Source organism: Ischnura elegans, chromosome X (assembly GCF_921293095.1).
Source record: "Ischnura elegans chromosome X, ioIscEleg1.1, whole genome shotgun sequence".
Lineage (NCBI taxonomy): Eukaryota > Metazoa > Arthropoda > Insecta > Odonata > Coenagrionidae > Ischnura > Ischnura elegans.
In genome coordinates, this window is record NC_060259.1 from 98598326 (window position 1) to 98612016 (window position 13691).

The 13691-nt window shown below is 39.2% G+C and overlaps 1 protein-coding gene across 1 annotated transcript in view; it reads left to right on the top strand.

The window, feature by feature from the left end:
* The window catches only part of LOC124170983 (acyl-CoA Delta-9 desaturase-like), a 77046-nt gene that overhangs the window by 35383 nt on the left and 27972 nt on the right, over nucleotides 1-13691 (top strand). The gene's annotated exons all lie outside the window — the stretch shown is intronic.

Below are 13691 nucleotides of genomic sequence, written 5' to 3' on the forward strand. Positions count from 1 at the left end.
ATGAGTGAGGTTAGTGGGGGCCACCCCCCCCCCCCCCCAGGAAACGGGGAATTCAGGAAATATATTGAAGAATAATATGCCTGAAATGCATTTTACAGCAGATGCAGTTATTATTTATCAAGTCCAGACAAGATTTTAAAATAATATTATGATTTCTCTAAGGCTTTGGGGGGGACACATCCCCCCCGTAGTTACGCCACTGCCGAGGGCCAATATAAATAGTTTTATTTCGCTATAATGGGGCAATATTTGTCGAGAATGATCTACTGGAACAGCTTTCCATTTCCAAAAGATTTAACTGTTTTTGGAAATCGATTTTTTTGCTTCGACGCAATGCATAGTCGGTAGCGTGCATCTTTTTTGCTATTTTTCCGAACGGATAGGTGTAGGAATTCGTTTCTCCCCCACCAATAGAGGACTTCAATAAGTGCTAGGCGCAACCTCGTTTGCTCACTTCCATTTTATTCTACTCGCTATCGTTGATTTATTTGTTGGTATGTGTGGCATTTCCTGCTCAAACAACTTTTTCCCGTATTCAATTGTAAAAATACAGTCGGTTATTTGGGTATCTGACTTTTTACTACACTTAAATGATGGACGTTGCGTCATAATTTATGTGATATTATATCTCATAAGTTATGACTCTGAAATGCAACAGCTTGCTGAATAAAAGGTCTAGTTAATTTCTAGCCGTTGATAGCTCCTAGGGCGGCATTTTTGAAAGCGCATTTATTTTTTCAAGATATGCTGAAATGAATGCATGCCATCGTTGCAGAATGTTTAGGATCTTAGTCATTTCCATAAAAATCATTTTTCCCTTAAATTCTGTTTTCAAATTTAGTTTACTTGCGATTTTCGAGGCCATTGGAACTCCTTGAGAAACACTTTCATAATTTGGTACATGAACTCTAAAACTGTCATTTCCAAATCAATTCATGGAGATAAAATTTAACATGTAGTCTTCTTGCATACCTATTTATTTCGAAGAATACTCTCTGGTTAGGTTTATGATCTTAAAATCTTATTCCTTCCCTTCTCTGCCGCGCTAAGTATATTTAAGGACTTTAAGCAAACTATTTGCCATTTGTTAAGCTCAAGCGTTGTGTACGAAAACTTGACTCCGACATAACTTAACCTATGGCTATACATTCATTAATCAAAGTGACGAGATGGCATCAATGTGTGTGTACAAACCGTCGTACTCTACGAGCGAAAATTTCTCTGATGTATCAGGCATTCGCAATCTAGTGAGTCTGAAGACAAATTAGAGCAGTGAGTGTTCTAGGTTCATGGTCGTGAATTTTCGCAGTCATTTTAGAAGCTTGTCACTGTGTTTAACACAGGTTGAATTCGCTTATGTTATGCATTGAAACTCTTCGTGAGAAACGACTATAGGCGACGAGAGTGTAATATCAATCGGAATGTAATTATCACTCTTACAATCATCCCGTTTCCGGCTTCCCTGAACAAGATTTTTCCCATCTGCCCATTCTCTGAGTGCCGTATAAAAGACACCAAAGTTAACATCCCAATTACCTGGGAAATTGCTACCAGTACTATGACTCTTATGAGATACCGGAGAACGAGTCTGATTCCGTGCCGTGCGTGAGCGTCAGTGTTTGTTTTTGAGGGCTGTGCAAACTCCTTTCATCCTGAAGGAAAGTAAATATATCGCCTAACATTGCAGCAGGAAGGTGGAAGTTTGAGAAAAGCAATGCCTGCCCGTGTCAGGACGTAATTTATCTATGCTAATACATATGGTTCAACATAGTTTCATGTATCAAAGGTTATCATGCATGATGTTAGGCAGCTGATTTCATGATAGGAAACGATGAATAGCGGCAATTGAAAATTAATAATTAATCGCGCCAATTTATTTAGAAGAGTTGGAAAGGGAAGAAGTGTTAATAAGGTGAGCGACCGTTCGTCACTATTTCTATGAAAGAGGACTCTCCTCAATGTTACATTTCATACTATCCGTTAATATATTACACTCAGGCCTTTTGAGCGACACCTAGTCACCATTATATTTTAATTATGTTTAAGGTGCAAAATCACGTCAGTTGTCGGAATACAAGTCAAGATATCACTCACCCCCTGAAAAATTGAGTATCTACTTTACAACACTCTATTTACCTATTGTTTGTGGAAGAAGATGAAATTAAAATACTAAGAAATTCCTTCCAGCTACCTTCGATTGTTTTTGGATGAGAAGAGACATTTTTGGATACAAGTAAATATTATCTTCCGAATTAACGATTTCCAGCTTTCGATCATATTTATTCGTATTTTTAAGCTCCCACATCCAAAAAAATGTTATTTCTACATTGGTTTCTCACCCTTTGTTATTGCCCACTGTCCGAAATTTTTGTCTTACACGTATTATATGTTCAAAATTCTTTGGTTGGATTTTAATTGCGCTCTATACATTGAGGATTGAATTTAAATCTGAGGAGCCGATATCTGAGAAGGGAGTCGTTTGCAGACCGCCTACAATGTTTCAGTGGGCATCAAATGTGTTCTGGCAGCCAAGTTGGCCATAGAGCTGCCCTGCGGTGAGGATATATATCGATTAATTCGTACACAGCACATTAAAATTATGCAAGTAGCATTGGAAACGCATGATAGGCAAATATAAAAGAAATCATAACTTTTAACGAAACGCTCTTCATCTGTACACTTTGGGGATAATCGTAAATAAATGCTACAGAAAATGTCAGATCGAGAGCTTTTTTAGTAATTCTACCTGGAAATGTGATTCGGTTCAGTGAACAGTTAAAAAGATGCGGAGAAGAGAGGAACAGCGAATCATTCGAACGGGAATCTTGAGGAACGAAAAGTTAATCTAGGTCAAATGAAACTGGCTGCTTTTTTCAGACCAGTTTTGACCCTTGGGCCGGGAAAATATCTGGATTACAAAGCAAAGTTGACATAAATAATAAAATGTGACATAAAATACTATATGGGAACGGAAAGGGGAGAAGGAGCTGTTAGCAAAGATGGGTGATACGAAGCCAGTAATGTGAACGGGGAGGAAAAAGATGAAGAGATGGTGACATAAGGCTCAGCAGTTAGATATCGATTGATTTTGACAAAATAACATTATATTTGTCCTTAATACTTTTATATTTTTCCTACCAAGCACTCCTAACGGCTATGGATCGTAACTACGCCCATGTTAAACACGTTCGGGAGGATTCGAAGTCCCTGAGAAGATCCCACTACAACTGCAGTACTAAAAACAATACGTATTTCCAACTCTACATATCTTGTTGATTCATCACCAGCATAGGTTTGTGACGAATATGGGTTATATATTTGAGGGAAGGTTGGGCCAACACAAGACTTTTTAATTACCGGCACCTTATGATGCATTGAATTTAAATAAAATATAAAAAGGTATTACTGCATCCGACGGCAATGCAGTGAAAATCGAAAATCTAATTAATAATTCATTAAAATAATTCAGATTTTTTATTTTCCTTATTTCGGGGGGAAGGATGATGCTAGCATCTTAGGCCTCCCTTATGTTCACTATTGACACCGGTTGCCTATATAAGATTGGATTGACATTGCTATCCACTCCAATCTTCACTTCAATATCCAATCTAAACAATGTTCATTTGTGGAGCCAAGAGGGGGGACTCGAACTTAATCTGATCAAATGCATGTTGGTACATTTTTTGCAGAGTTCGTCCAACTATAACCATGTTTATGCTGTGGATGCTTTTAACATAAAGGCAACAGACGAAGTGACGTGCCTGAAAGTTACGATTACCTAGAACCTATCGTGGGGAACTCATGTACGGAATATTTGCGGCATAGCCCTGAAGAAATTAGGATTCGTCAAGCGTATTGCGGGAAGATTTTCGGATGAGAAAGTAAAAGAAAATTGCTATTTCGCACTCGTCCGACCGCACCTTAAATATGCAGCGAGCGTATGGGATTCGGTGCAGAAAGACTTAATCCGCGAACTGAATAAAATACAATGGACGGCTGCGCGGTTCGTCAAAAACTGCTACGGGCGTACAGACAACTTTACCCAGATGTTAAGCGAATTATTCTGGGAGCCGCTGGAGACTCGGAGGCTGCGCGCTAGGCTTAGATTGCTTGAACAATTGAGAATGGATATCTTTAAGAGAACATAATATTAGAGCCCCACTATATTTCCAGGTCCGACAGAAGCGATAAATTAAGAGAGATATTTTGCCGAACGGAGAGATGTGGGAATTCGTTTTTCCCCCGAACCATAAAAGACTTTAATAATTGCTGGTCGTAATTTCCTTAGAGCACTTCTTTTTTATCCGTAATCGGTTGGTGTCCTAACACTCCCTTCCACACGCATTTTAGGCGGCTTACTGGGTAGTAAGTAGATTTAGATGAATCTTAAGTCAGTACATAGTATTTTTTTAGTATTAATAGTAGTAATTAGTAGTATTTTTCAACCAATACTTTCTTCAGCTATTTGAGGAGAATAAAGTGCCATTTAATTATTACTAGCATGTTTTTTTTTTTTATTCAGCAATTTTCCAGAATTTCGGGAAAAAATTAAATATGTGCCAAGGTTTTATTCTTATCCTGACATGTAATGTGATGGTCATCCGTTTTGTGGCAGAACTACATTTACATTACAATTTACACCATAATATTTTTACGCGTACATTACATCAATGTGTGATAAATCAAGATGCATTATCGATATGTGTACTTGCCGTCTTACAATTATTGCTTCCAAACCATCCACCATGAAAATTCCCATGTATTTTTAATGATACATATCCCTTAATATACGAAGCTATACTTACTGCAGTGGCGGCTGGTGGTAATTTATCTAGGGTGAGCATTAGAGCAGATACGGGATGATTTAACTATATTACGTTAATCCTAATCCATGAGCATCATATTTCGTCGTAATAGAATACATAGCAAGCAAAACATTTCACTGGTACATTCTACCCTTAAAATTGCATGAATAGAAATAATATTAGCATGCTAATGAAAATAATTATTCTAAGCACACCTTTACAAGTGATGGTAGATAAAATTCATTCTCCTTTCTTCTGAGCGAACTTGTCTGTCACCTTGTCGTTGAAACCTTCGATACCATCCAGGAACCTTTTTTCAATTGACAACATCGCCAAAGCAGAGTGCCTGTCCTCGTCCATCGTGCTACGTAAAAATGTTTTCACACGCTTAAGGGTTGAAAAACACCTCTCTGCTTCACTGGTTGTCATCGGAATAGTCACCAGAATTTTCAGCAGTTTAGTTGTTTCACTGAATGTGTTTTGAATGTTATTGTCAACAATGAATCCTAGTAGAGCAACGACACTGGAGACTTTCCGGAAGTCCTCGCGCATGTAAATTATTTCAAGCTCAGTCCGAAGACGAACTTGTTCTTATAACTCATGCACACTATGCAAATACTTTTCTGGGAATTCCTCGTTGAAATTTGGGAAATTTTCGGAAGAGAAGAAACGATGCCTTAAGAGAATCGTTCCTCAGCCTGACTGAGTATTGCATCACAAACCTCTTTTGCAGCTAGGTTTCTGGAAATGAAAGTGTCCTCACGTCTTCTTTTTTCATGTCTTGTTTCTAAGTTATTACAAAGATTGTCAATGCTCTCCATGACATTCATTACTGCGGATTCGAAATCCGTAATGACTGCATTTGCTGACACAGTCTATTAATTTTCTCTGTAGCTGATCGTATACTCACGTGTGGCATTACTCTATGGAAGACTTCTAGCCAAAACATAAAAACTGGCTGTTCAATCTTAAGGCGTAATCCTCTTGCTTGAGCAATAGCACTACTTTATGTACTGCTATTTTCAATCTTCTCCAAACATTCTCATAATGACTCTTTGTGGGCATAAACGGTTTAAACTAACCTCGACTTAAAATTCCACCTCACATTTGACACGCCAGGAAATCACTTTCCAACCACTTCATCTAATACTTTCACCCTCTGCGGGGAATTTGAAAAAACGTAGGAATTTCATTTGTATCAGCGAAAAATGTTCTCACCGGGGTGTTTTGACTTGTAGCTTGAGCCATAATCAAATTTAGTTTATGTGCGTAGCAATGCATATAATGGGCGAAAGGATAGTCCTCTTTCACTAAGGCTTGAACTCCACAGTGACGACCGCTCATTACGCTGCCTCCATCATAACTTTGCGAAACTAGTTTTCTTTTATCCGGAACCACTTCAGTCAGAACTTCTTTGATATTCGCGGACAAAGCCAAAGCACAGCCGTCACTGGGATTTAAAGATGTCCAGAATCGTTCAACTGGTTTACCATCTGGCAGAACATATCGAAATAAAACTACCATTTGATATAGCGTGGATAAATCTGTGGTTTCATAAGGTATAACCGATACTTAATCTGCTTTATTAATTTCACTTTTATTTCTTCCTGACAAACTTGAAGCATGCATTGCAACAGATCATTCTGGATGTCTTTAAATGTCCCTTTAAAGACTGTAGCTTGGAGCAGATGATCCTTCAGAACTGAATCTAATTCTGCCGTGAAGTTGATCAGACCTCGAAAAACGCCCGGATTGGCGGATTACGCAGTTTCATCATGCCCTCTCAAAGCCAGTTCAAATGCACCACAGAATCGTACACAATTTATGATCTGAGAAAAAAAATAACGATTTTTGGCAACTTCTGAATTTTGTTTTTCAACATTCCGTCTGAAAGCACTGTCGAGTTGTTCTCTAATGCTGTATCTACCAAACATACTAAATCCTAATTCAGCATTCATATGACTCTTAGAACTTGCGTGCTTTTCAGTCTTCTGTTTTAATGACATAGATCGCAAAATCCACCATGCTTCCAAGTGGTGGATTTGTCACATAAGGCATGGAAAACAGAAGAGGCGATTTGTCACATTACATCCACACAGCCATTCGTATTTCGCAAATGCATTTTCATTAAACTTCCTGGTCCCATCCTTTCCTTTGCACTTAGTAGTCTAAATTAATTCTAATGTCGGCCAAGATCTTCCTTGCTGCTTTATTCGCAGCTTTTCTTCAATCGTTAGTTGAGAAAAGTTCGTATTTTTCAATTCCTGGATCGTAACTGGATTCATGTTAAAACATATACCGGCACTAGCAAGAATTACAACTATAAGCGATTGTAAATATACGAAACGAAAGGCTTTCACCTATTCCACGTAAAATTTAGAAATATTGACACTAATCACCATTTAGTATAGAAAATACACCGCTAAGTAGCTACTACAATCGAAGCAATCGAAGGAAAGCGTTTTTAGCATGAATTTCAAATCAATGCCGCTAATTGGCACTTGATGCATTTGCAGACTAGAGTCCTCTGGATTTTCGATAATGCACTACATAGTTATGAGTTACACCCTATGAGGAAGTAGTGTAGAAAACGGCCATACAGATAACTCTGTTGCAGACGGACCAGGATCAAGGTCCGTAATTGACCAGGATCAAGGTCGGTAAAAAGGTCCTTTACCGGCCTTGACTAGGATCCTGGACGCAGGTAGTGTGGGTGGCGGCTACACTACCTACGAATCACTCGCCAAGTATGCGCATGCGCACTCGCATCGTTTTGAGTCTGCTCCCATCACCCATTTGAGCAGCACATACCCCGACATACCCGACCCCCCCCCCCCCCCCCCCGCCTACTTCGTCCCGCCCGAGCACCCACAAGCGATTGCATAAACCGAATATGCGACCGGCGCGATGCCACGGGATCGCACACTTGTAGAGCGGTGAATTCGAAATGGAGATAGTTGTAGCGTTCGGAGGTTCATGTTTCTTACATATGTACACAGGATTTTTATCCTTCTCGTTGCAAAGGAATATTTTTCTTTTAAAATTCATTCATCTTTGGGTGTGCACTTGCTAACATGCGTAAACGCACGCGTCGCCACTGACTTACTCTATGGTATCTTGGCATCTTCATGAGAATAAATTTTTTTTCGAACCACTTTAACAGGAGAAGAGGCACCCACGAGGAAATGAGGACAGATTTATTATAGACAACGTCCTAAAGAAAGAGTCCATAAGCAGGAATCTATTGATGATTGGGAATTTCTGTATAGCGTTGCGTTATAGCGTAAGTGATATAGAGTGGGATGGTGGACCTTAGTCTAAAAGGATGGACCCCAGTAGATCAATATGCAGTGAAGAAGGAGAGTACGAAAATTGAGATGTGGAATCTGATAGGGAGAGAATATTTCGGTGGGGCACCTCATGCTAGTTGAGGAAATGAAATTGCTGGATGAGATATTTATGAAAAAAGGGGTGAAGGTGTTATTGTGAATGGAAATAAAGTTTTTTTGTGAATTACTAAGTACCTTCAAAAATATTATTCGCCTCAGTAAATGTTTGAATTCATCATCGAACATTGACCAAAGATAATACATGAGAGTTTCATATTTGTATTATTCCGATGTATTTGTGTAGTGAATGTATTTTTTGTTCCATCGAAAACTGAAGTCGTATTTTTTACTCGCTAAATTTAAGTTTTTTTCGTGAAGCCTGCTTATTATTATAACTTTTTTAGATATTAAGCGGAATGCTCTTTTAAAATTTTCTTTTGATTTAAAAAATAAAACAAAGTATGCGAGTATTGTGTTCTTTTATTATGATGTTGAAGTTGTTTCGGGTCTCCCACCGGTTGAGGCTCTCCTTCTCTGCCGACGTTTCGATGGCCATGTCGTCCATCGTCATCAGGGCTTGGAGATGGCCATCGAAACGTCGGCAGAGATGGAGAGGTGGAGAGCCTCACCCGGTGGAAAACCCGAAACAACTTCAACATCATCATACGCCGGGAAAGCTTCAGATCTTTCTTCTTTTATGATTTCTGTTTCCATCTTCGATCACGTAAGTTAACAGATTTTTTCCCTTGCCCCTGGAGACAATTGGACCGACATCAACCCCGACATATGACATAACACTGCAAGCATTTTGCACACATTTATTCATGACATGATTATTACAGAGTTGTATGGCGTTGCGCACGACTGAGGAAGCTTGTGATTCCGAGCAAGCTCCTCAAGAGTCATATTTTGGAGCCCATTTTTTGTCTCTGCGAACAGGCTTACTGTTTACTTGATCGAAAGTTTTTGTCATAGAGTTCATAGGAGTTCATGGGAGGCTCCACTAGGGAGCAGTTGCCACGTTACTGTGAAACCGGTCTCCGCGCATTAATTCGCACTCCAACTTTAGTCACTAGAGGCGCAAGGATCCGTAGGTGTCAAGGTATCTGGCTTTGAATTCCCTTCAGAACTCCGTAAGAAAGAAATACATACTGTCGTGGCCTAGTGGCTACGATGTTTGACTATGACTCTGACGTTCTAAGGTCGAGTCTTGTCTGGGGTATTTTTTAAATATATCTTCTACTTTTTCTTTATAGAAGCCTGATTTTCACAATTATTTTCATGATTTTTCACTGAAATTTTCACTTTTTCTGTGCGAGAATTTTTTTGTCCCCATGCAGCGTGTGATGTTTTCTCAATTTTTCTCTTTGAATTATTTTATTTCCTTGTCGCAACACGACGCATTTTTATGATGCACATGTACTTGGATTCCTTTTACATTACAATACGGGTTTGAGGACTCTTGCAATTCAAGCCTGGTTTTCGAATCTTTGGAAAAGAACTGTTGAAATCCAGTTAGAGCGAGCCCTGGAGGGAATGGGTTCTTCCTCCGGATTTGGGGACGGTCAACCATCTTTTCACTCGGCGAGCTGTCACTCATCAAACAAGAGGCTCCTGAGAAGCATCTTGTTGGTAAATTTTTATTTTTCCATCAAGGTACTTATCAATTTTAATCATCAAAGAATATAGCTTTTCCGGTTGTGTTTCTTCCTACTCCGCTGGGTGTTAAAAGTTCAACTAATGACGAAATCCGATTTGAAAACTGGGCATGTATGGAAGTAATGAGTCCTATCATTGCTTATTTCGCTCTTTGTATTGAATGCACTCTTAGTCGTAGCATTAATCAAGGCTCCAACTTGCTATACCTGAAATATTCTACAGTGTAGGCGAAACAGATTCAGAGCATAACATTTTACCGGTGGGATATGCTTATTATTTCTTATTTCGTGAAAAAGGGAATGATCTTATCAACGAATGAAATTAAAAAGCCATCTTTTGAATATTTTTTATATTTTTTTTTTAAAGTTTATATTTGTTAAATCTGTAGATTTTAAGTTGTCTACTCAATGCAAAGGCCGGATCGGCTGTTTTTGAATGATTCAATAAATAATTTTTTTAATAAACAATTTGATTAAATTTCATACGATTCCATTCTACGGTGTTATGAAATTTTGCTTTTATATCTTTTTTGCTTGAATTCGTTCTTCTGGAGTAATTCTGACTCACCGATCCAAGCTTATTCCTGCCTTCAAGTCCCTATTCCGTTTCGTTGGAATTTTACGACACAGTCGAGGGCCTCCTCTATGTAGACCGCTTGGTTCCTCTGCTTGGTAGGGTCCCGCAGACTCGGATAACAAAAGTGCGGATAGCCCGATAAACCTTGCGCTTTGTAGTGTACTATCAATGTAAATTTTGTCAATATGCAGTACTTAAGACGGTTTTAATCATATTTTTAAAGCACAGTTTCAAGTTTTTTCGATAGTTTCTTTGAACAATTGAATTTTACTTTTATTTTGTATTTGTAGGGGAGAACAGGGTAATTAATGGCGAACAGCGGGCAATGCCGATCACAAGAACTCTACATGTAGGGTTCTTGGCCGAACACATCCCCTTCTCACTTCAAATGCGTTATTTCTTGGTCCCGTGAGGTGCTGCACCCTAGCGGGATCAATGCAAAACTGCAGCCGCGACCCCACCCCTCGCTCAATTTTCAAAGATTATATACTCTAAACTCAATTCACTTCAGGCAGTTGATTTCAAAAGTGTGAGTTTGTCGCTTCTGATCTAAGGACATCACTACATGGTTTAAGGTATGTGTGCGTTATTATTCACCGTAGATGTCTTAGTAATAGTCTAATATGTTGTTGAACATGCATGCTCAACATATATAGTTGGAATTTAAGTAAATAAGGAACCGTTTGTTCGCAAGGTGTTTTTTAATTTGGCGGGCCGGTTTCGGGTAATGGCGCTCCGGTTTCGTGTAATAGCGTACACATAGTGTTGCCGCGAGACTCGAGACGAGACCACTATTTGACGAGACTTTTGCCGGGGGTGAAAATTATCTCATCGACCCATATTGACGTTCTAACGTAGAGCAGCATCTGCATTTCGAAGGCATTATTTTAAAGAGCTCCGCAAATTATAAGGTATTTATCACTATAGCTATGACTAGGGGATTAGATTGGTGTGGTGAATAGAGTTAGTGTAGCCGCGAGACTCGAGACTTTCTCGTCTCGTCTCGTTTTCGAGACGAGACTCGAGACGAGGCCGTTGGGTAGAATTCGAGACGAGACTCCAGACGAGACCACTATTTGACGAGACGAGACGATATCACTTCCACGAGACTCTCGAAAGTCTCGAAATACAGATATATGTCCTTAATTGGTATTTGGTATGGCTTTATCCCTAAAACCTTGTCCTATGTCCTTCTGTATGTCTAACACGAAGTTACGTTTAAATGAAAAGTGAACATTTTCAAGCGCGCGAAAACGTGACGGCTAAGTATGAATGCTGGGAAAACACCGTGTGACGTCATTCTGGTTCCCGCTGTCGCCGCGTGAGGTGACCTTGGGGCGAGGCTTTGAGCGCTGATGCGATGCACGCTGCTAGCAGGTAGCAGAGTACCTTGCTAGCAGATAGCGCTTGGCTTAAATAAGGATTATTAATACCCTATCAAACGAAGAAAACTTTCCGACCTTAGGCTGTTTTAATAGGTGATTATTAAGACATGTTTCCCTGAGCTCTGTGTTTCATGCATGCATTGGTAATCTCATACGATGTAAAATTCCTACCTACTCGTATAGCATCTAGGTCCCTGTGACGTCACGTGGAGTGGCATCGCATGGGCGCCAATCTGGCCTTTCTCAAATGCGGTCAAAATTGACCATTGCCATTCGTCTAAACTGGTATTTCTAAAACAAAATAATTTGTATGTTATGAATACACTAATGGTGGGTAACGAATTGGAAGCCTTTCGTTTTCTTTGATGGAGGAAACTACCCTATTATCTAATATATAAAATTCTCGTATCACGGTTTTCTAAATCTAAAGATAGATTTACTAAAAATATCGTACCCTCCATTGAACTCAGAGGCTGATAATTTTTTTTTTAATAGTCATAATTTGTGGTAGAGATGTCATTTGAAATTTATTGATTACTAGCAGGCCACCCGGTGTTGCTCGGGAAGTACAATACCCAGAGAAGTGGGAACCTTGGAACTGGGAATTCATGGCCACATGGCAGGAGTTTTAGGTAAAAGAACAAAGCAGGTCTGATGATGGCCTACATATATAACTGCAAACAATGTAAACAGTGATTTCTGTATATTAGGCACAGAATGAACTTACGCACGCCTCAAAAAATGTTTTTCTCAAAGAGTATTAATAGGCAAGAGTAGAATCCTTTTAGTTATGTTTTACTAGACCATGTCAAGGGTTTTGTCTACCCAGTAGGATAAGCAACCACAGAGGTTGCATGACGTGACGTAGCTACTGGTAATGAAATAAAGACGCCAAGGACAAAACCAAAAGTAGCACCACGTGATTTGGGAGCATGAGATGCAACTACGAACTAACTTTGGTTGACAAACAGACACCCTCTTTTATAAGCATAAAAGATAATAAAAGTACAATGAGTTAAAAAATGAACATTTACTGTTTTGTATCAGTCAACATCGTTCAGAGCATCTTCCTCTTTCAGTCATATACCACATACCCACACACTTACAATAAGTTAGTTATTTTTCATTTGACCGGCAAAATAATTACAAGAAATAATTTATAGGGCAAAACAACGTTTTCCGGGTCAGCTAGTATAACTATTAAATGAATTTTGGTCGAAAAATCAATTTCTGAATGCGTGAGCGTGACTACTGGGCCATTTTAGGGAGTGTTAATGGCTGACTTCTTTTCCTTGTTTCCTGAGATAATAACCTTGGAAAATTTATCCTGCAAAAATTAAACTATTTTCTAAAAAGGAAATTTTCAGTGCTTATTCCTTCGACAAAAATATCTTGGATAATACTCGCATATGTGTAAAGTATCGCTCAGCGGCACCAGGGGCGCAGCTAGGAATTAAGAATGGGGGGTGTTTAGGTGCAACTAATACCGGAGTGTGTGGTGGTATAGCATACCCACCAGGATAAGCGGTAGTTGCGAGATTAATAAAGTGCGTAATTTTAAAGATAAATGGTTCAAAACAGTGAGTGTTACGGCTTTCTGAGGGATATTTAAATCATCCTTACACTATTCCATTAGTAATATCAATCCAACTAAGTAAAATGGAGAAAACTTAAAAATTTCTCTGAGCTCTGGGGGGGTTTTACCCCCCAAAACCCCCCCTCGCTGCGCCACTGAGCGGCACTAGCAATCCCTCTTATAGTTTGCTTGCTAGGGGAAAATGATGGCCCATTTTGAAATGCGCAGAGCACATTACCTTGGCAGAAAGACGGATGATAATTGAAATAACTATGTACCTCTTCCTGCACGATATATCTTCCGAGGTTAGCGAGGACATTTAGTATAATGTCACTAAATTGTGTTAAGAATGTTACTAATA